The 24,000-nt window shown below is 40.2% G+C and overlaps 1 protein-coding gene across 4 annotated transcripts in view; it reads right to left on the bottom strand.

The window, feature by feature from the left end:
* Window positions 1-24,000, bottom strand: part of PCDH15 (protocadherin related 15) — a 3,978,145-nt gene that overhangs the window by 2,030,253 nt on the left and 1,923,892 nt on the right. The gene's annotated exons all lie outside the window — the stretch shown is intronic.

Genomic DNA, 24,000 nt, shown 5'->3' with positions numbered 1-24,000 from the left:
ACATATGGGTATGCAAATGGAGACAGGCTGCAGGTTTAAAAGTACACCGAATATATATATTTTTTTTCTCTTGAAATGCCTCATTCACAGGAGACTACATTAACTATCTAATTGACTGACTTAATTAAAAAATACTGATCACTAGTACTAACTCAATAACATGATAATGTAATCTTTATGTGAAAAAGAGGCAGAGATACATGTTCTGAGATTCATTTTAAATGTGCATTTGGATATTTTTTTTCTTCTCTCTTTGTTCACTGTGTTTGCAGAAAGCAGAATCGGCATGCCAGGAAATTATTTTACCTACGGTTTCTTACTGTAAAAATGGAGCTATTGTGGAAGGAAGGGTAGGGTGATATGGTCTTTAATTTGATTGGTGCAAAGTATCTACAGTGGTCCCACGTAAGCAACAGAGGTTTGCTGGAAAAGTCTGACAGAAAAAAGTTCAGATGGCTTTTTGCTGAGCTGCTGACACGGAGAATCTGGGACTGGGCTGTGAGTAGGCATTCCCAGTCTCACTTAGCACCGGCTTGAGAACTGCAGATGTCTGCATGTTTTCGCTGTGCACTTCAGGCTTTCAAGATTACGAAGACAACCCTGGGCCCATTCCTCGGAGGCGAGCAAAGGGAGGTCGCGTGGGGGACAGAAAATTCGTAATTATCCAAGTGAATTGAGGATTTGTGTGCTGTACAGATGACCTTCTATAAATATTAGGCAGGGAGAGTAGCCAAGGGAATCCCCTTTGTTCAGTTGACAAAGTGAAGTTTGTTCTGTTGCTGTAATTTTTTTTTCTTCTTCTTGTTACAAATAATGTGGAGTGAAGTTTGTTTTGTTGCTGTATTTTTTTTCTCTTCCGTTTGTTACAGATAACATAGCAGCAAAAAGGGTAAGGTGTTATTTTGAAATGCAACTGTTTATAATACAAATGTTATGCACACAAATCGTGTAGAGTGTTTTTGCTTTTGTCTTTTCTTGGTGCATTTAGAACAATATTTCGGGAGAGGGGGAAGATTTTTAGGTAATACATGTGTCATGTTTCCCATGCAGATAGAATAATAGCACTATCAGTGATAAATAGTTGTGTGTGAATTTCCACTCAGTGCATGGTGTCTGATTTGGATTTAATACAATAGACATTGCTGGGCGTACATGAACCAGCAAAGCGGCCATGGAAACATAGTTCACTAATGTATATACTTTAATGATAATACCACAGGTTGTTGAGAATGCTGTGGTGCTTCTGAATGTAGGTCCAAGGCCTCTATAGATCACAAGAACAGTCTAAGAATAAGAAGGGTTTTGTGTATATTGGGGCCACAAATAAAACAGAAAAATTATGCTCACTACTAAACCACCAACAATAATGTATACCACTTAATGATCCTATATAATGTAATAAGGAATGGTCACTGAAAGGAAACAAGGCCAAACCCAATCTAAATGCAAGGAGTAGTCATCACCAAATTACCTTTATTACCGCCAGACCCCAAATCTACACAAAATATCCAAAAAAAATATCCAACAGGTCAGATAAGCATTTTATTTTTTTATTTGAATAAACAAGTATGCACCATGTCCATCGATGTCCGCGTCCTCCTTCTGGTTCGTGACAGAGCACACTGGTAAACTTAAAAACTAATTTCCCCAATGCAGACCATGGGAAATAAACTAATCTGGCAACACTGACTGTATGAGAAGGCTCCACATCCACTTTGGCTGACAACTCTCATCATCCCCAGGCAATATATTGTCAGGTCTCCTCCTTTATTATTACTGTCAGGTTTCTTTTATTATTATATTACCCCTTTATTAGAGGTGTTTAGTTTAGTCTGTGTGGGTAGGAAGTTTTCTATTGTGGTTGGTTTGGCCTTAACTTCTTAATACAGAATCCTGGTCTAGCCCAAAGCAAGTTGGAGTTTCTCACTAACAGCTCTGATTGACTAGAGAGCACAGTAGGACAACAATGAACATTCTAAACTGTCACTCTCTGCCTTTCATCACCATAGCCCCGGCTGAGAGGTTGTGTGTAGTAGCTGCTTCTGCTGAAGACTTGGACCTTGTTGATTTAAACTTTCTGGCCCTAGCATTCGAGCGGCTACTCTTCTGAGGTTTCAGGAGAAGAACCTAGTTTGTCAGGAACCTAATTTAAAGACTGGAAATGCTGAAGTTCATTGAAGATTCATTCAAGAGATAAGTGACTTTCATTTGGATTTTGAAACTATTGCTTAGCAATTCATCTAGAGTCATTTCAAGTGAGAAAACGTAAAATGTGTGCTTTGAATTGTAACTCTGAACTGTTTATTAGAGTGTGTGAACTTTGGCGTTCGTTTTTAAAGTAAGCGTGAGATTTGACTTGTGAATGCTTTTTTCATAACACGTGTGACGTGTTAACCCTAGGCGCGCGGTTAGTCTCTTGTGCGTGCATAACCTCCTCTACTGCTATGAGTTTTCTTCAGCACGTGCGCGTGTCCGGGATTGCTACGGAATTTCCAGCGCACAAGTTCTTCAGCACGTGGGACCAACAGTACGTGTGTTTTCTGGCACGGGTGTTTTCGAGCGCGTGTAATATTAGCGCGAATGTTCCAAGCGTGGGTATTCTTCAGCGCGAGAGTTCTGCCGCATGTGTGTTCTTCAGCGTGAGGGATTTTCAGCACGTGTGTTCTTTGGCTTGCGGGATCTTCAGCGCGTGTGTTTTCCCAGTGCATGTGTTTTTTAAGCACGTCTGTTCTTGAGCGTGGGTGTTTTTTCCAGCGCGTGTGTTTTCTAGCCTGGATGCTTTTCAGTGCGTGTGGATTTCAGTGCATAGATTCTTCATAGCGTGTGTTCTTCAGCGTGGGTGATCTTCTGCACGTGTGTTTATTGTGCGTGCGTTCTTCAAGAATCCACATACTCAGTCACAGTGGGAACTTGTTTTGAACTCAAAAGAAAATAAGGAAGAGCAGAATTCATTAAAGACAATCTTTACTGGAACTATATTCAGTTTAAAAAGACAAAGGTCAAGACTTTCCAGGTTTGCTAAAAATAAGGAAGTTGCTGCTGATTTCAAGAGACTCAAGTAAAGAGGTAGAAAGATTTTCAGCAACTTCAGCAGTCTTCTCTAGGAAATTTTAGGAAAAGAACCAGGTATGATTCTTTACACTTTAGTTATGGATGGAAAGTCTTTTACATCACGTGGTTAAGTAAGTAATGTGAGGATTTGTGTCTGTTTATGTATTCACTGCAGGTTCAGCATCGGCTAGTCCTGAAGCCATCAACCTGGTGTCTTTATGTTATCCAGGTCCCCCTTTCCCTTAAGGGTGTAGTTAACAGAGCTGAGTTTTATTTAGCTCTGAGAATTACATTTCAGGGGGATTGTTGGGGGTTCAGCAGCTTCCGCGGACACAGGAATCTTCTCAGCGTGACATATATTACTGGTGAGTTATTATAGGTGTTGTAGGTGTAAGGATTGGAGAGTCACAACTTGAGTAAAACTGCTAAGTGGTCAAAGGATTACAAAAAAAAGACAGTTCAGTAGTAGGCCAGCATTTCAGTCATTGTGCTGTCCCGAGAGCCATGCATCGCAACTGCCATAAAGTGAAATAGTATTCAACTACATTCTTAATGTCAATACCCATTGTCTGGTCACACAAGCAAAAATGTGTGTCGCTTGCACAAAGTGAGAAACATTAAAGGGTGAGCCACTATAAACTCACAGGTAATATCAAGGGGTACAGGCCATTATAGACATGATAATGCGGCAGCATAGGCAGAATGGAAATGGTTTAAGATGTTATTTCAACAACAGCAATGACAAGGTATTCGCTGGAACTAAAGCAATGCTGCTGGGAAGCAAAATAACACAAGTAACTCAAGATGCCTAGAGGACCATAATCCAGCAGTCTTTCCCTCCATCACTTTGTCTCCACCCAGGTGCAAAAAGAAAAGCCACTTATAGTCTTGTTTATGTTTAATTGCTCCAATACATCTTTAGGCTTTTTTTATAGTGTCTTGGTATTTGTCAAAGTTCCCAGTCTGGGTCATCCAAATGTGGGTCACGTGCAAGACACCTACACATCTTGCCAGCATGATGGTGATTTCTGTGGTTAGCAAGCTAAACCCAATGGTGCTGTTTGCATAAATGTCCACATAAATGTCCAAAGTGTCCTTCAACAAGTTGGACTCAACCAACTTGTCAGCGGGTTGAACCTTGGCTCAAACAACCCCTCCTTCTAAGCTCCCTCTATCATCTTGTATCTTGTATCCTTCCCTCACTCTACTATTTCCCCAATGTTCTGCTCCTCTTCTGACACACTTGGTGTTATCTCCTCTTATCTTTTCATCTGCTCCCCTTTGAACCATCACTGGTTCACAACCTATTCTCCTTTTCCATGTCCAGCCACAAGCACAGTCCTCTAGTGGTTCTGCACACCCTCATCAATGTCCCCACCACTTATTTAGTGGATTTCTCTTTCTCCTCTCCCTGATATGCCCCACCCACCTTTGCTGTTTGTCTGTCTCCACCATCTGCTAAGTTGCTTTCTCCTCTTTCCTCTAATACCCCCTCTCACCTTCTCCTCTTCACTGCTCTCATTCTCCTCCATCTTCTAAGATATTTTCTCTTTCTTCCTCTGATAAATCCTTTCACACTCATTCTCTACTCCAGCTATCCATGAGCTCGTCTGCAGCTCTCTTGCTCTCCACCACTTCGTTTTTAGTCTTCTTACTTTCTGCTGTGTCCTCTTCCCTCCTCTTGCTATCTGGAAACTCCTCTCCAGTCCTCTCTGATGCCTTCTCCCTCCATCATGTCCTCTATTAATACTGCCACACACTATGTTCGTCGCAAGGCATCCAACTCCTAACTCCCACACCAACTTCCCAGCAGTAAGTTAATTGTCAGATTACATTCAGCTGGGGTTTTGTCTGAGATGAACCTTCCAATTGGCTGATTTATCGAATAAATATGAACTCCTCATCCTCAGCCTCTTAGGTTTCCTTCACCCACACAGATGAAGGCCCAGTGTCTCAGGTAATGTACTGGGATTCCGCTGCCCTTGAATGTTTTGGTTGCCATTTGCGGATCGGTTCACCGGCATTAAATCTTCTCAGTCTGTCACAAACCCACTTTCTTGCTTGAAGCTGATCCCCATAGGAATCTGCAAGATAAACATTCTAGCAGCTGTGCGGCTGAGGCGCGTGGAACAATTGGGTGAACAAGCTTCAAGTTGTCTATCAATTTCTTCATGCAGACTGTGCCCAGAGATCCCATGGACAGATGCAGGTGGCAAACGTCTGACTATATAATTCCATTTGAGATGTTACAAACAAATGACACAATATATTTAACTGATCTAGATTCACACAGAGAGTGTGTGAGAAGTGTGTCCAACACCATTAAAAATATTTTACTCCTGCTTCCCGACATTATGATACAATGCACCCGGTGTCAAAGTGTCAGGTACTCCCTGAGTGCAGGAGTAATACAACAACATCCTGATAAATCCTCATCATGACAAGGAATGCTCTACATGTTGTCAAGCAAGAGGTGTGAATAACTCTAGATACTGTGAGTTACAGTTATGCAACCAGAAAGGTAATCATTTTAGGGGAGGGATGGGAGGAATGCAATCCTACAAAAATAAAACATTGGCTGCCATGGGCTGAGTCAAAGCTAATATCCTCGTTGTATCTAATGAAAAATGAGAAGAGATTCTTTGTGTTTTACTTTGAGATGTTTGTTCATCCATCTGGTACACATACTTTTCAGTGCTTCTAGTCCTTAACTGAGCATCACTTCCCTACAAATGGAACGTGGGACTTTGGAGAATAATAATAAAAATAATAAAATAATAATATCAATAAACATAATAATAAACATAATAATAATAATAATAATAATAATAATAATAATATATTATTAATAATAATAAAAATAATATGACTTGAAAAGCCATTGCAGGGCATTTTAGGTAATCACAGTTTACATTTAGAACACCACATTGAAGGATATGTTCAAACAGCTGCAAAGCCTGCTCTGCTTTTCAAGTTTTCAAACCACTATACTACAAATGCAGTGCTAATAAACCATGTTAAAGCAAACATTAGCTTACACTGAGTAGGATAGAACACTATGAGCTCAGCACCATATTGGCATTAACATGTTGGGCATAGCAAAAACCTGTACCTAGGTTTTGCAGAATGCAACTAGTGCCACGAATTGTATTCGTTTGTTTTTAATGGATTTCCATAGAACTTTTGCCAACATATTTAACAGCAAAATGGTACACAAGAAATATAATTACTTAAACTATTTTACAATGAGTTGACAGAAAGTAAGTGGTCTTTTCAGCAAGAGTGGAACTGGAAGACAGAAGAGCTATCTAACCAAGATATGCGAGTGTCAAGTTGAGCATACAGTGGCCAAGAGACATATTGAAGACACTGTCATTTAGAACTGAGAGAGCGAAAAGGGATACCAGGAAATCAGGCCCAACAGATAGGAAGGGCCTGAGCCTGAAGGCATTTGAAAACAATGCATCACACAACGAATAGTAGGTGGGATGGAAAGGTTTACCAGCAAAGATAATAAAAAACAGGGTGTAAGGCGCCATGAGGAGAATGCCAAAGCAAATATAACTGGAAGAGTTATAGATGGAGCACAGCAGAGGCAACTGATTAGCAGGAAGGCCAAGTGAATTGCAGGATAGCAATTAAGACGAAAAATGACAAGTGCACTTATCGGGACTTTAGTAGTGTGAACAAGAAAGTTTCGTGTTTGACGTACATTAAGGAGTTGGAAAGGCAAGTACAGGCAACTGAATACATATCAGATGAAAATTATAATGAGGAATCCAATATTATGCCAAGGTTGGGAGCAGAATGTGACAGCAAAAAAGGAGGGAAGCAGATGGAAACAGTAGGAACATGAGGAAGGGTTAATGAGAGGCAGAAAATAATCTCAGTCTTGCATGGATTAAGGTGGAGATAGTTTGTAGACATCCTAGATTGAGCAGCAAATAGGCAATCAAAAAGCGAAGAGTGAAGATAGTGTAAGCATAGAAGGAAATTAAGATTTGATAATAGTTTGCAAAGAAGTGATGGGAAACTCAGAATGAGACGATAATAAAAAGAACACGGAATTGCATAATGAGAAAAGAGAAAGGGACCAAGAACAGACCCTTTGGTGAGCCAAATTGTAGAGAAATGGCAGAAGTGTTGGCAGCCCATGTGACAAAGTATGGTCATAGAAGTATGAACTAAACCAGTTGAGCATAGAATTCTAAACAAGTGGGAGAGAGTGGAAAGAAAGACAGAATGATCAACAGTGATGAAGGTTGCATGCACATCAAGAAGGGAAGAAGGTTTAGAGAAGCATGAGGAAAGAAAAGTGAGTGATGTAGAGTAGGGCTGTGTCAGTCGAATGAGAAGGTCGGAGGCTAGATTGAGAAATAGGCTAAAGAGAAAAGTGATTTGCGTGAACAGAGACTTTCACATACATTATGCAATCTAGCAGTTTGGAAATACAAGGAAGGAGGGAAATAGTTTTAACATTGGATGGCAATAAGGGATAACTTTATAAGAATGGGAAGAATCGAGGCATGTTTGAGGAAGGAAAAAGAAGCACCAGATAAAGTCGTGGTGCTTAAGATTGTCCAATCGGAGTGAAAAAGGATGCATCTTGATAAGTAACAATGCATTTAAAGGATGTGAAGGAGCTGTTGTAGGGCCTGCCTGGGTTTAGCAAGTAGAGTCTCAGAAAGAGGCAAAAAAGAAGTCTTGGGGGCGGGGTGAAGAGAAAGGGCAGAAGAAGCAGGTAGAATCAGGAAGACAATGTGTTAAGATCCTGAGGGAACTGTGTTGTTTCCAGCTGCAGTCAGCATGATAAAGAGAGCAACAGGAAGATCTAAGGTTTAGGTGATCTCTGGGAAGGAAAAGGAGGAATGTGGATAGAGTAAGTCAAGAGCAGAGTCCAGTGATGAGGAGAGTAGTGAAGAAGCAGAATCATCTAAACGAGTTGAAAAAAACGGTTCAAGTGATGGGAGCAAGCAGGTTAAGTGCAGAGAGGAGAGGTGCAGTTTGTTTGCCTTTCAGCTTATCAGTGATGGGTAGAAATATTTTGGAGTCTGCTAGCTGAGCCAAAGGGCCTTGTATTCCAGCAAAGTGTTCATTAAGTGTCAGCCAATATTACAAATGCCAATAACAAGTACGATGACAATGGAAAAATGGTGACTCGTGTTTTTCATTTCCAGTGATGACCTTACTATACGAAATCAATGTTGTGTCCCGAAGAATCCCCACCTCCACCATTAGGGAATTAGTTGGGCCTCCGATCAGCCCCTTTTCAGCCATTCCCTGGTCCTTTGTGCACTCGTTAGACAATGTATCTATGAAAGAAAGAGAGCAAGAGAGAAATAGACAGAGAAGGAGAGATTGAGGCTAGTTGTGTCAGTGAAATAATAATCTGGGGTGTAAACTGTTGTGCCTTTTAATGTCTTGTTGAGCATTTACAAGCTTTGCTGTGCAAGCCATGTTGTGGCATGTGATTCATGCCTTGCAATGTCCTGCCTCCTCTAATAAGTCTATAATATGGTGTCAGGCTTTGTCCAGAGCCTCCTTTGCAACTGGACACTAACATCACAAAATTGTTCCATCTGAAACGCCACTCGACCTTTCATGCATGATGTGAACATTTCGGTGCTGCAAACACACCATGAACTAGCCCAATTCAATGCTTCCCACAGTCAATATTCACTACGAACTAACCTTCCAGGCGCTCTCCATTCAAAACAACACATTTCTGAACCCCACAACAACATTGAAAGACTACATTCCAACCACCCTTAACCACAACACCAAAGCCACCAGCAGATATGTCCAGAAGAGGATTCCATGAAATAATATCTTCAGAAATAGCTACAAGCTTATGTGCAGACAGAACACGGGTTGTTCCAATCTGCACACCTGAACACGGCAGCACATGCCATCTTGTTCTCCAGATTCGTACTATGTTTGTGTTCCGACCAAAACGAATACCAGTAATTTGGACATCGATAGGTAGTAGATGTTTTTCCAAGTAACGTGAAGTGGTCATGGATTGAGTTAGTTTAATCAGGCTATGAGTGGTAAGGCAAAGGATTTATTGAGGGGTTACAAAGAGCATAGAGAGCGACCCAGTCATAGCATGTCTGAATACATTCATAACATTCCCCCAAAAGTGCCCTACGTCCACTGAGGTCCACATGGCACATCACATGTAACCTCTTCTTCCTGCCACCTTGCAAACACAATGCTATTAACGGTCATAATTCAGCATTACAACAAGTACCCCCACATGACTAGAACCAAATCCTGAGAGACTTTGATCTCCCAAGTAATACTAGAAACATAACATAGGAACGCATATCCTTATTGAAGCCTGCCATCATTACCTGCAACACACTTGACCATTATCAGCTACACTACATATATCTTACAATAGGGAACACCCTGCACCGACAGGGCCATCATGCATTTCAATCATCCTCGTCAACAAGGAAGCCAAGTACAGAATACAACCAAAACATATGTAAATCATATTAATGGCATTCAAAAGCTTTCATTACTCCAGCACAAAATCACAAAACCGCACACTAGGCAAAATACAGCAGTGATGCAGTATTAGACAATCCCAAAAATAACCAATTTCTTAATACAGGCACCCACGCTACAATAACCATAAAGCTGCTAAATTCAACTCATTGGCTAAAATATAGAAACCTAGAAATCAGAAAGCCTACAGTAAAACATAGAATTGCAAATCAAAACAAAAAATCACTGATATACCTCACTTTCCAAAGAATCCTTTATATGAAAAACACAAATGACATCATTAAAGTTAAGTCGGCGTACTCGCACTGCCTAATCCAACCAACCAGAACAGTTCACAACAGAACATTTATTACTGGGCCAAACATGAGTTGGCCTTAGCAAGGATATAGATCATATTACAGTGGTGTGTTTTTCCACCTCTTAACACCTAGACTCTCTCATCAAGACCTCAGCCTGCATTTCATGAAGAGGACGTCTCACCATGTATCATTTGATCTTTTAAAGAGATACTAAAAACCAGGCAGGGATATTAGCATTTAATATCAAGATACATCCTACCAAGAGTGAATGCATGTTTTATGAATTTATTGACACAATTCTTGCAAAGTTGTGAAAAACAAAACCCAATAATTATCAAATATAGAAACGAGGTTTTCCAAATACATTTGAGGCAAACACTGTGGATATATACATGTGATAAGATCTCAAGCATCCATGTCTCTGTTCCGAATGCTCCTGCTTCACACAACCCTAGTACCTAACTTTATGGTAATGCAAGCAGTCTCCAGACTGCCCCTTCTCCCATCGGCTAAATGCCCAGCTCTTTGTGGCACATTGCATAACATGGTTAAGTGATAGAAAGAGAAGAGAACGCAAAGGAGAGAGAGATCTGGTGACAGACAGAGGCAACATTAGACAGTGAAATAGGATCTGTCTGAGGGGCTGGAGGGGCACCAGATTTGAAGGCCTCTTACATGAGTTTCTACTAATTCTCATGCGTTGTGATCATTGTCCTGCTGCTTGATGCCTTACTAGGCCATTTTATGATGTTTATGTGTGGCTTAAGGTTTTTTGTCTATTGAGGTATCTGAGTGGAGTGCGTCATGAATCCCACAAACATAACATAAAATGCAAAAGAATCATAAATACTGCAATTTCATGACGTGCAATAACATTGTGCTTATCCCTACTAGAATCACATGTGTTTCAGTGCTACTTATTGCAATCATCCTGTTGCTACAAAGTAACCTGAAATTATGATTAAATGTGACCATACATTTCCATCCTCCCACTTCACATCCCAGGCACCCTGCCTGTTCTTTGACAATGAGCTTGCACTTGTTCCCTTGTCTCCAGCTTTTGTTTCACAATTGCAGAACTAAAATGTGAGTCCCGATCCTTCCATATGCTCATCCAACTATTGTAAGCCAAGGAGTCTTTCGAGGCCACTCGCTCCCCTCTCACAGACCTCCTTCTATGCACAGTGTGACAAATCCTTGGTTGTCGTTACTTCTGCTCGAGGGGGAGCCCATTCGCATGAGGACAGGGAGGTAGGCCGCTACGCGATAGTCACCCTGGGGGTGGTACTCCCTGGGTAAATCTCATGGATGCCCTATGGGGCTAGAGGGAAGACTATCCAGGGAGAATGTGGTATAGTTCCCCAATCCCTGTAAGCTAACCCTCCATTGCCTTGCCTTCCCATGTACACGTGTCATGCACATAGTAGTAGCTCTACCGAGATGAAGAAGAGTCAGATCTACCTTAGAGAGACCACTCAGAGAAACACCGGGACGAGGAGGACGTGCATATGGTTTGAAGAGTGATCCTCAAAACACTACGGAGCAGTGTAGTGTTTCAAGAGTTCTGATTGTCCAAAGCCAATACAAATTAGAAGAGAGAAAACCAAGAAGAGAGTCAGACCCTCCCTGAAGGACGTCCAGCGTGGAGCAGTCAGGAAGCTACTGACCGCAACCCGAGAACAGGTGAAGAGAAATCCCTACCCTATCTGCAGTACTGTGGCCAATCAGAGAGCTGGAAGAGCAGAGGCCAGAGGGAGCAGAGCCAACAGATCGTGCAGTCGTGGAGAGACTAACCATGCACCTAGCAACAAATGTTGCAGAGCCACTGAAGTAGTCCCGCAAGCAGAGAGATAGTGTGAGAAGATGAGCAGAGCCACAGAAGTGCTTTCAACCGCTGAACAAGACCAGGTAGATACCCAAAAGGTACAAGGGCTGTTGGAGGGAGAAATAATGGCAAAAGGGTGAAATAATGGCAAGAGAAGTCCAAAAACCAGGGTCGAAGAACCATACATAACATTAGAAACTGGCTTAAGTAATCTGAGACATGATGGTACCTGGCAGGGTAGTGAGCCAGGTCTATCACCACCAAGATATAATGAGGAAGCAGGGTCTGGGACCCACATCAGAATAAAGAGATCATCCCAAACAATCTTCCTCATCATAGTACCTGGTGAGGAAGTAAACCAGTTCTTCCAATACTGGCCTGGGACCCACACACAAAATGAGAAGCCTGAGAAGAGCCTGCAGAAGGGAGCCAATCCCCCAGCCTTTGTGAACTGTAAAACCAAGAAAGATCAGGTGAAGGAAGCCATACCCTATGGTGTTGTGTACTATGAAGCCAGGAAATATCAGGGGAAGGAAATATCAGGGGAAGGAAGCCATAACCCTGCGTGTTGTGTACTGTGAAGCCAGGAAATATAAGGAGAAGGAAGCCAAAAACTTTGGTGTTGTGTACCGTGAAGCCAAGAGTGATCAGGGGAAAGAAGCCATATCCCCTTGTGCTATGTACCATGAAGCAAAGAGAGACCAGGGGAAGGAATCCATATGCCCCGGTCTTGTGTACCGTGAAGCCAAAAGAGATCAGGGGAAGGAAGCCATACCCTTTGGTGTTGTGCACCATAAAGCCAAAAGAGATGAAGGAAAGGAAGCCATACCCCCGGTGTTGTGTACCATGAAGCCAAGCAGAAGACGGCCCAGGTAAGTGAGTAATTCCCATGGAACTGTGAAAGTATTGCGAACAAGCTAGAAGGTAGACATCCTCCGGGAACCCAGTAGTGAAGAAAACTATGGGCAATAAGGAATGATTATTGAGTTGGAACTTGCTTTTTGATTTGGAATTGAGAACTTTACAGCATAACAAGCTGGAACTTTGTTATACCTTGGAAAGGAACTCCTACCTAGGGAAGGGAGCCATTACTTCAGGTGAAGTTCCCATCTACAATTGGAACAATAGTTCATTGTCCAGAAGAAGGGAGAAATTTTTCTAGACCAAGAAGATCCACTACCTCTTTACTATTAGTTAAAAGTGTAAGGGACAGAAGTGCGCATTTTCACACAGGATGGTGGACTCTTCCTGTACTTGGACATTCTCACCAAATTCTTCGTTCCTGAGGCAGGGAAAGCCCTCAGAGTGAGGGAGAGATAGGTCTCCTCTATAAAAGGCTATGCCAACAATCATGTCACCTACCTGCGTGTCTGATTCCTCCTCCTGCAGGGTGTAACAAAATTGTTGCTTCTGTAATTGACAATCATGGATTGTATTATAGAATCTTTTCTCCTGTCCACGTGCTATTTTGCACAGTATTAGCACTAGGGAGGAACAGTTCCCTAGATGAGGGGTCTGCAACTTTTGGGACTCCAGATGTTTGATACTACAATTCCCATAAATCCTACCAAGCATTGTCCACGAGGAGAGATTGTAGGAGTTGTAGTGAAAAATATCTCGACAGCCGCCAGTTGCAGACCTGTGCCCCAGATTAAAAAAAACCTGTTCCTTATATATAGTTTTTGGAAACAGGGTAATATTTGCTTTAATGGTGTTTGGTACACAATTCCAGCAATACGGCCCCAGATGTATCCCTAATGCATTCCTAAAACGTTATGATCTGCACAGTGCTCTGTTGCTTTATGAAGCTGGATCAGCTTTAAAAAAAACTGAAATATAATACGTTTTTAAAGAAATGAATAGTTTTACTTGCGTCTTTCCTACGGTCTCCAATCACATGCACATTCTTTTTGGTGGAATTACCTCCGATATCAAAATGATGTTATGTAAGTTTGTCTGTAAAAGCGCCCAGTATCCAGTATATATTTCCAGGTGACCAGCACATTCAATACACTTAGTTTCGATGCAGAGTATTATCGCTCTTGGCAAAGCAAGCTGCCTGCCGGCGGATCTTCTCAGAAGCTTAGTAATTGCATCCAGAGGTAAAATTTCCTGTTAAGAATAGACTCCACGGGCTGCATTGTTAAATTCCAACTCCAAATTCATCTACTTTGAGCTATACAGAATACCGGATCATGTCCGGCAAAGAGGCTCTTGGAGTGTTCATTGTTTAGTGTGCTCTCAATATGCCCGTGGGCTCACACACCTGCGGTTTGTCTATGATGAATTAAAGTTTTGTCATACAAAGAAGCCAATTTGAATTTGGCATGGAGAAACACGGTAAAGTAATTAAAATGCTATTATGTAACTTGCAAAGAAAGTCCTATTTCTTTCTTCCCTTCACACCTGCTGTATGTGGCACTGCACACACATCATTTCAAAGATATTCTGCATTGCAGCCATTTCTACCTCAGCGTTAAAAGTTAGTATATATAGTCTGTCCCTTTTACTTAAAAGATGCTTTTGTTATAGGGTACAATAGTACTACATGAAAAATCTGTATAATTGTATTCTTTTCCCAAGAAGCTCAATTCTCCCTGCGGAATCCATTTTGAAACAGCTTAAATCCTCAAGGCTGTGTGCCGATTATTGCCATACTAATAGATGCAGCTGAACAAATTTTTTACAGTGGTTTTGTCAATGAATACAAAATAAATATATAACTATTTTGCAGTATTGTCAAAATATCCACTTTCACTTCTTTAAAATAAATTCAAAAATGATATATATATATTTTTTTTTGCATCAAGAAAATATTTTTGATCGACGAACACATCTGAATATGTACAAGGAATTGGCAGTAGCCAGGCTCTTCCGACCCAAATAAACGACACCACATTGGAAAATGTAAGACTATCATGTCAACAGTGATTTACAGGACACGTAAATAAAGGTCCCCCTTGCAAACAAATAACCACATAACAGCACATGCCACGAGAATGACAAAGCAGTGATTAAAATATTAATCCAAAACAAAGAACTACATTTCTACCCTTATAGATAAAGAGCTATGTAAGAGGGAGCTCAGAAAGCTAAGTGGAAGTAGGGGGAAGAGGACAGTGGGAGGGTAATAAAGCATTTACACAGACACATGCAATAACTAAGGCACATCTTTGGGACACTTGGTACCTATTGATTTGCACATGTACAACTTCTAATTGTGGAGACATTTAATTAACACAACTTTTCAAGATATATAATCCTTAACATGTGTTATCTGTGATTATTTACATCTGTGAGAAGCACATATAAATACAAATCTCAATGACATTAACGTGTGTTTGCAATACCCACACCAGATAGAGAAAACAAAATCAATTAAATCAGAAATACAGTTCCATCATGGATCACCAGGATCTATTAATGTCTGATACAAATGCCAACTTGACAAAAGATATCCACTTGAATAAAGCAATAGATGTAATATCCAAAGCTAGTTCCTGACACTATGTTGTACAGTATAGGGAAAAGTCTGAAAATAAAATAAATGTTTTCATGAGGTGCCAAACTACATCATAACGTATTATCAATTCGGGCGGACATGTTTCATTTCCTTGTCGTGATTGTACAGTCCCAAGTGTCACAAAGATGACCCTTTGTTGTCGTGATTGTACGGTCCAGATTACTCCTTTTTGATGGTACCCCGGTGGGGTGTTAATAATATGTGGACCTTTTACTGGGAACCACACCCCCTTGTAGTATATACATGCAATAACTAATCCTACAAGTCATTGAATGATTGCAGATAACTTGTTCTTGATTAATAAACAGCTTCTAGAGCAGGGATACACATTTTGTGGCTTTATAGCTGTATTGGAGATCAACTCCCATTAGCCATATTCAGCATTGTCCGTGGTGGAGGATCATAGGAGATGTAGTTTAAAACATCTAGAGGAACATATAATGAGTAACAATGTTATTAAATATGAACGTTCACCCTTGCAGACTATGGCCTGAGTGTTTTCGAATGGAATATATCATTATGCAATGCTTCTCTGAATCAGGCTCTATGTGATCATCTATTATTATTGGTGCTTACATATATGTCCCTGGTCTGAACACATGCACAATAACAATATGCCTTTATATGGACATTTTGACTACAACACAGTCTATGAGGAATTGATTGCTGTGATATAAATATCTATCCCAAAGTGGAATTTTGGGTGATTCAAAGCAGAACATTTATTCCAGGGCCTGCAGTAGCAGCCCTGTAGTTATGGTTAAGTTGCTCAACGCAAAGAAAGAGCACTTTTTGGGCAGCTAACAACTTTGTCCGCCTTGGGCTAATCTTCACCAAACTTTGCAAACCAAATTATATATAAGTTTGGTGCGGGTTCATCCAAGGGGTGCAAAGTTAAAGCGGGGTCCCAAAATGTGTGGAAATCCTCATCGATGTAAAAAAAAAAAGAAAAAGGTGTGCTCACACCTTTAGCCCAAACCATTAGACAGATTTTCACAAAATTTGAGGCAGGAACAGCGGCTTGGTCCCGAAAGCATGCTTTTGTAAATTTGGTGTCAATCTGTTTTTTAAAAACAGCCAAAAAAGTAGGTAAAAAATGATTGTCATATCTGGGCCTGGTCCGCAGACTCACTCCCCTATTTGATCTGCGGACAACTGCCTCGACCAATCAGGGGGCAGCGTGATTTCCACAGACATCGTATACACCCACTGGTTGGATGGTGAAAGGCATCAGCTGCGTCATATTTTTTTAACTGGTCCCCATGTTGGATGGCAGACAGTGTCTGTGTATAGCGCGGTGGGGGATGAGTCTGGAAAAAACATTTGGGGTTATTTCGTGTTTGAAAGACGGGTGTAATAAGATGATATACAGCAGTTTTTCTAGGTGAAAAAAGTGGGTGCCGGTGCCGCCCAGTCTTCGGGCACCATGGTAGTCCCTGGGCAGTGCGGAGTACGAACAATTTGGAAAACACATTTGGGGTTATTTGATGAATGAAAGAGGACATGGAAAGGGTAGGGGAGTAGAATGAAGTTAATGTGGACCTATTATTGTGCACAGACATTATTTGGATATCGGGGGTATTGGTTGAGTTTCGTTATTCAAAGGTGTACTGTATGTACTTGTTATATGGTTGAAATCTATTGTGGTGATTGCGGCCAGTGGACAGATTTTTGGGGGCATGTCCATGGGCCATGCCCTGAAAAATCGGCCCACTGACAAAACATAGTATAGTCATATGTATATAGTAATTATAGATAATGCAAGGGAAGTATACAGTAATTGTAATATGGTGCAATAATATAATTAAAGTGTATATAGTATTTATGATTCTACTACAATTGAGGATAGTGCTCCTTGATGTCTTGTCCACCTTTCATATGGTGAACCATTGTACCCTTATTAAATGGTTACAAGATACCTTTCACATTATGGACCGGGCACCGTACTGGGTGATGTGCTTTCCTCACTAACTATCCTTCCCAACTGCAACTGGGCTACTTGTACTTCACCATCTCACTGTGTACTTGTACAGCACCGCAGGGTTTTATCCTATCATTGTGGCAGTGACATATCTACTTTGTCCCTCTTGCTCACCTAATGCATTTCTCCTTATCTAATTTCCAATGTCATGTTAATGACACACAGCTTTTCTTAAACTTCCCTGAACTAATTTGTTGACCTCATTTTTTTCATCCCTAATGGTCTGACCACCATTGAGTCATAGTGTGTGGCTAATATTTTCCTCAATGCCAGTTTGACAGAGGTCTTTCTTATTATGACATCTGCACCCGTTTTTTCTCCTACCCTGCGGCTGCTGTCTTTGGGTGTCTATTCTCTGAGGCCAAAAACCTTGGGGTTATGTTTAAATCATATCTCTCTTTTACTCCTTACATTTTGGAGCTTGTAAAGAAAGCCTATGGTTTGAGCGTGACCTCCATACAGGCATTGTACCGGTCCTTACCTTACTGAGATGCCCAACTTCTGAAGAGCCCTGGTATTGTGTAGGATGGACTACTTCAACAGTCTCTTTTTTAAGCTCCCCATTTGTTGTTTATACCCCCTTTGGCTAATCGAGAATATGGCTGCAAGACTTATCCTTGGCCTGAAAACCAGGCATGGTATTGTGGCAGCCTGAAAACGTGTACATGGGGTCCTGCTAATTGCAAGGACTATAATATGTCCATTTTGGTTCCCTCTAATGCACACTGCTACAGCGCTCTGCTGCTGTAACTCCAATACCTTGCTTTTTAAATGCTTTTTGAAACAGAGAGCAGGAGCCATGTCTCAGTCTTCGGCCAGTGCTTTTCTTTAAAACAGCCTTCCTGCTCCTTTTATACTTCAGCTGGACACCCTTAAATTCTTAAAGCTTCTCAAAAATGTGTTTTTGGGTTCCTGTTTCACTTAATCCCTTCTGTGCTAACTCATTTCACTGCCTAAGTTATTTCACTGAATTTCATAGATTATTACTACACCTTAACCACGATGTGCCTTTAACAAAGACGTTTCACTAAATTTCATAGGTTTGTATGAGTGCAACGTTTCACTGAATAGTTAGATAAATATGAATACAAAAAAATCTAGGACACAATTTCTACTTTTTCTGGATGAAGTTCTCTGTGGGCCAACATTTAGGTTTCTGTCACATGTTCACTGTCCAGAAATGTGCATACATATACACCCATTAAAAAAGAAACCAAGAGATGGACATATGCAACTAGGTAGACCCTAGAAATGTGTCAGAGCCTCTATGATGGCCAACAAAGAATGCCAAATAGATAAAGTTCCACTTCTGCCTATGATTTTTGTGTGCATGTATGTATGAGTTTGGCAAAATATATAGAACATAGTTTTCATCGACGACTCCAAAACTGGCACTTGTACGAGTTAAACAGGATAAAATCACTACTACTAAGGCTTTAGGACTTTTAATGAAGGTGAGAGTCCTGACATGATATGTGGACAGACTGGCGAGTGTAAACATGCTGGTATTATCTTTTATCTGGTAAACTCTCTTCTTTTTTCTCTTTGTTGCACCTTTGTGATAAATGCAGACAGTGGCAACTTAAAATACCAGTTTTAAAACGGTATTACAATGTGTGTGATAGGAATGCAAGCATGTTTCCATAGTGTCTCATCAATTAACAAAGATAGAAAGACAGAAATATACCCAATGAAACATGGATACAAAACAGGCACTCACGTCTAGAGATGCCAAAGCAAATTGACAATTAAACAAGTGAGAAATCAGCAAACGGTGGAAAGTTCACTCACTCCAAAATTGTTTGGATATCCAGTGAATACCTTGAGGATTGCAGATTTTAACTATATCCTCATTTGAAGAACAGGATCCATTGATGTTAAATGAAAGGTGAAATAATAAATGCTCTTATAAAGATATTAACAATCCAGTAATAATATGCTAAGAGCGATAGAGAGAAACTATTTGCATAGTTCAAAGCCAAAAATTAGCTTTGAAACAGACACTTTTGATAGCAAAAATCTGATGAAAAACATTGACACAAAGCTGACTACATGTGAGAATGACATCAAATAACGAAAACAAAGAACATGTTTGTGTGATAAAGAGGATTATGAAACATACAAAGTGTATACATTTTCCCCCACATTTGAAAACCTAGGCAAAACCATAACAAGAGGGGCAACAACAGGGGATGCAAATGACACTACATCAGATGAACATAACGCCTTGATTACAGAAACCTCAGAGAGTAAGGAAGCGAAAACAGAGATTAGGTTGAAAGCTTGAAAGAGATGGACATTTATCATCAAAACTATTAAAGGAGAAGACAAGGAGGCAAAATGAGAAGCAAAAGCTGCTAATAAAAAAGAACTGACATCACAAGTGAGGCTAACACGTTTTGGGAAACAGAAGGCACAAATGCAGAAAAGCTAACATAAGTAACATAGATCACAAACCTGTCAAAAGAGGAATTTACCAATAATGAAATACAATTAGTATGGAAGGGCATTCATTTCTGCTCACACAAAGCTATATTATTTTACAAACCCAAAAAGAAGAAAACACCTACATCATCTATGGGTAAAATCGGTTTAACCATCTGTGATCAGCCAGCCATTAAGGATCTGGCAACTCTCAATGATCCAAAAAATATGGAAGAAGTATCAATTGCCTTTTTCTACTCAATTAACTCTTGGATGCCCATGCATGATCCATATTGACAGCATCAATCTCCATGTAACCTTCACTTAAACATGTTTGGGTGTAGTCAAGCATTACATGATCTCATGTAAAAAATGAAGGTTATCTAGTGACATCAATAAAGATCACCAACGTTTGCAATCCTTCCAATGGTTAGGCTACAAGTAAAATCCAGCATGTAATTGCTAGTATTCTTCTCACTTGGTACAATCGGCATCCCATGAGCAAAGTCCTTATTGCTGGTGATTTTAATGTACACGATTTGCATCCAACTATGCCTACAGACTCCTTCCATGTATCTCACTAGCACTGAGGATCATGGATGGCAACGGTTATTAGCGGCCCATTGCTTAACTTGTATTCTTACATAAATCCCTAACCATTCAAGCTCTAATTACACTTGGTCTAATGGCCGTTCCAAATCTTTTCTTGACTATGTAGTGGTAAATCCCAGAATGTTAAGAAGTTGCAAATCACTAAACATAATTCGAAGCGATCATGCTACGCTTAAATGGATGTCTAAGTTAGAACAATCTTACACAACATTTGATCTCACTACTACAGTTATAGTAAACCATGCTGGAAATTATATAATGTGGTCTGGAAAAATGATCACCAAGTTTTATAACATAATTTCAGCAAACCAAAATGTACTTCAATCCTGGTTGGCTTCACATGGCTGGGATATCTAGCTTATGATTTCTAGTCTTGCTGATCTTATTGAACCCTTGAATTCCAATCCAATTGGCAACATTGCTGAATTCTGATTGTCAACGTTTAACCCTCTGCTCCTGTGAAATAAGGTACTATACCATAGGGCTAGAATGGCGATTAGAAGACAAGTTAACCTATTTCCAGGTGAAAAAACGGTGCAGCATTTGCAGGTGCTGACTACGCACTACAAAAACTGGGTGACTTCACATAAACACTCATTAAACAATGCAAACTGGCTATTGCTTCTTCTGAGAAGCAACAACAACCATGCATTTTGGGCAGGTTTAGGGAATATTTGGGAGGGTGTGTCCTAGTGAATGGCTGTATCTAAATCTCAATAGGTAGAATATATCACTAATTTATATTTCATAACTCCCGACAATAAATCAGAAACAAACACCTATCTCCCAGTTTGCAAGATATTTGGAGAAAGCTTTGACTCAGAGGATATTGCCAACATTATAAAAAAGCAAAAATATTCCTGTGCACCTGGACCCAATGGCATATGAAAGCTAATCCAACATTTTGGGCAAAGGCCTTGCTAGAATTATTAAGCCAGGTTGAAAGAAGTGGGTGCATTCCAGAATGCTGGCACAAGTCCATACTTATTCCCATGCATAAAACAGGAGATAGGCACAATCTTTTTAATGATAGACTCTTAGCCATGCTCGATATGAGGCAAAATATATAGGGCCTCATTACGACCCAGGCGGTAAGTTACCGCCTGGGCCGTGACTTTACCACCATGGCGTAAACTACGTTTACGCCATGGTGGTTGGCGGACTTACCGCCCCATTCCGAGGTCGGCGGGGCGGTAAGTCCCCAATCCCCATTTACCCTTCCCCATTCCCATTTTTGCCCCATAGGGCATAATGGGAGTGGGGAAGGCGTTAATTACGCCACCGTAAATTACGGTGGCGTAATTAACTCCATGGTCCCTTAGCGCCATGGATTTTAACACCTGCTAAAAGCAGGTGTTAAAAGCGCCATGGCGCTAAGGGACCTCGTAGTTGGCGGTAAGGGGTCGGCGCAGCTAACGCTGGCGTTAACCCCTTACCGCCAGGGTCGTAATGAGGCCCATATTCTATTATTCTTTTAGTGAAACTTACTGATTGGGCACAGGGAAAGAGTTATTAAAGCCATTTCAGATGGGTTTTATAAAGGCACACAACACTTTAGATACTATTTGCACCATTCAGTATTTTATGGCAGAACTCAGACGCTGTACTAATTTTAACATTTTATTCTATTGATTATAGCAAGACCTTTGACTTGGTTTCTAATCAATGACTATGGGATAAACTTAATCTATGGGAAATTGACTCTCCTCAAACGTATTTATACGGATACAACAGTAGCTGTTCGCCTGACTCAAGAAGGCAAGCTTACTGGATTAATTTCCACAAATTCAGGACATGCCCAGGTTCCTACATGCAGTAAGAAACATTCTTCGCAAAGATCAATGGAACACCATTATTAGGGCTTGGTTATGCCTATGATACTGTTCTCTTTGATCAGACCCCACTAAGTTTTCATCGCTTGTTGAACACAGCAGATTTTGCTCAGGTAAACCATATGAAGATCAATTCTAAGAAAACAAAAATCATGTGTCTAGCTGGTCATCTTCTTAATAAACCCTCCCCTCCATCAAATGGAAACTGGGCAATGACCATGTGGAAGTGGTAGACAGTTATATCTACTTAGGCTTTCCTTTGAAGCTCAATCTCACCAATCACTTCGATAAGGATTTCATAACCTCTAAGACCTGGAATAAGCGGCTGATTATTGTGAGATACATGGCCTGCAACGGTGAAAACAATGTTGAAGGCCTGCTGACCATCTATCACATTAGTATTGTGCCTGCAATTCTTTATGGACTACAAGCCCTCCCATTGAACCAGGTCAAGTGGCTTGATACAGTTGAAGCCAAAGTATTATGCTCAGTAATGATCTTGCCTGTCTGTGTTCCATTGAAGGCCCTTAGGATGGAATTTGGCCACTGTTCTCTTATTACTACATGGTTCACACAACCTGTTTCTTTATCTTAAAATTACATATTCTCTGAGACATACTAATCATCAACTCTTGAACATATTTGGAAATGGTGACCAAAGAAATTGAACAAATTATTTCATGTATGAATTAAAACACTCAACTGACCATCGTTTGTCTTCTCTATGAACATGTCATATCATGTCATGTCATAACTATGGCTTCTATTTATAATTTGCCTAACAGAGACCAAGTATGAAGCTTAAGGCTAGAGAATGGGACAGAATTAGTCAGTTGGTCAAATTAACTCAGATGAAACCATATAAAACATTTATATCACAAATCTTTTAATTTAATGCACCCTGTGTCTACCTCACCAGTCCTCATTTCTGGCCTTGAAAAGCTGTATTATATATTTGCATTTTAATCTTTTACCTATGTTAGAATACTTGGGTGCATGGAAGAATGCCCCTCTTGATGATATACTTTGTTGTTCTTGTCATCTGGAGATCACATCTAATCATCATGTCCTTACTATGTGTCACCCTTTGAACCCGTTATATGTGAAGGGATATGGGAACTTTGTGGAACACATAGAATCTATTGAAACCAATCAATTTTGGAATGCATTGTATCAAGCATAATCTATTCTTCTTACTGCCGCCACCTACCACATATGGAGCACATTTTTAAACTGTTTTAAATCCCTTTCATTCTACATATTGATCCTGATACGTAAAATATGAGAAAATTACACATACATTTTAAATTATAATCTTCAACCTTTGCTGTAATTGGTGCATGGACTGACTAAATCTAAACGGTTTAAATACTTTTTGTACATTCTGTAATATTGAACTGTTTCTTTTTAATATTTATATTTTGTTTAAGATGTAATTGTGTTTAAGGTTTGTATTAACCAAATGCAAATTAAAGATTAAAAAAAAAAGAAAATGAAGATAAAATGAGAAAGGAAGTTTGGTACATCATCAAAAAGTTGAAAGCGAATGCGAATTTGATACTGAAATCATCTAACAGATGAGATAATCTAGTAATTATGACTGCAATTGAATATAGTAAAGATACACATAGATAATTGAGGGATAACAGCCGTTATGTCAAACTTAAAGAAGCTCCAACTGGCACTATGTAAACAAATGTTGATTGTCACTTAAATGAATGGTATTTGAATGGCTTGACAGATGATTATAAAAAAGATGCATATGACAAATTATTGCTCGGTATTGCATGCAAGACATTTCTTGCTGAAACAACCACAAGTTGTTGCACCTAATGGGTCGGTCCTAGAAAATACAAGCAAATACATAGATGAGGTATTGTTCCTGGTAGTTACATGTCTGCAATCATATAATAGATACAACTGATCTCCTTCATCAG

Source organism: Ambystoma mexicanum, chromosome 8 (genome assembly GCF_040938575.1).
Source record: "Ambystoma mexicanum isolate Mex_15411 chromosome 8, UKY_AmexF1_1, whole genome shotgun sequence".
Lineage (NCBI taxonomy): Eukaryota > Metazoa > Chordata > Amphibia > Caudata > Ambystomatidae > Ambystoma > Ambystoma mexicanum.
The sequence above is the reverse complement of the archived record's forward strand: the minus strand, read 5'-3'. Positions and strand labels throughout refer to the sequence as shown.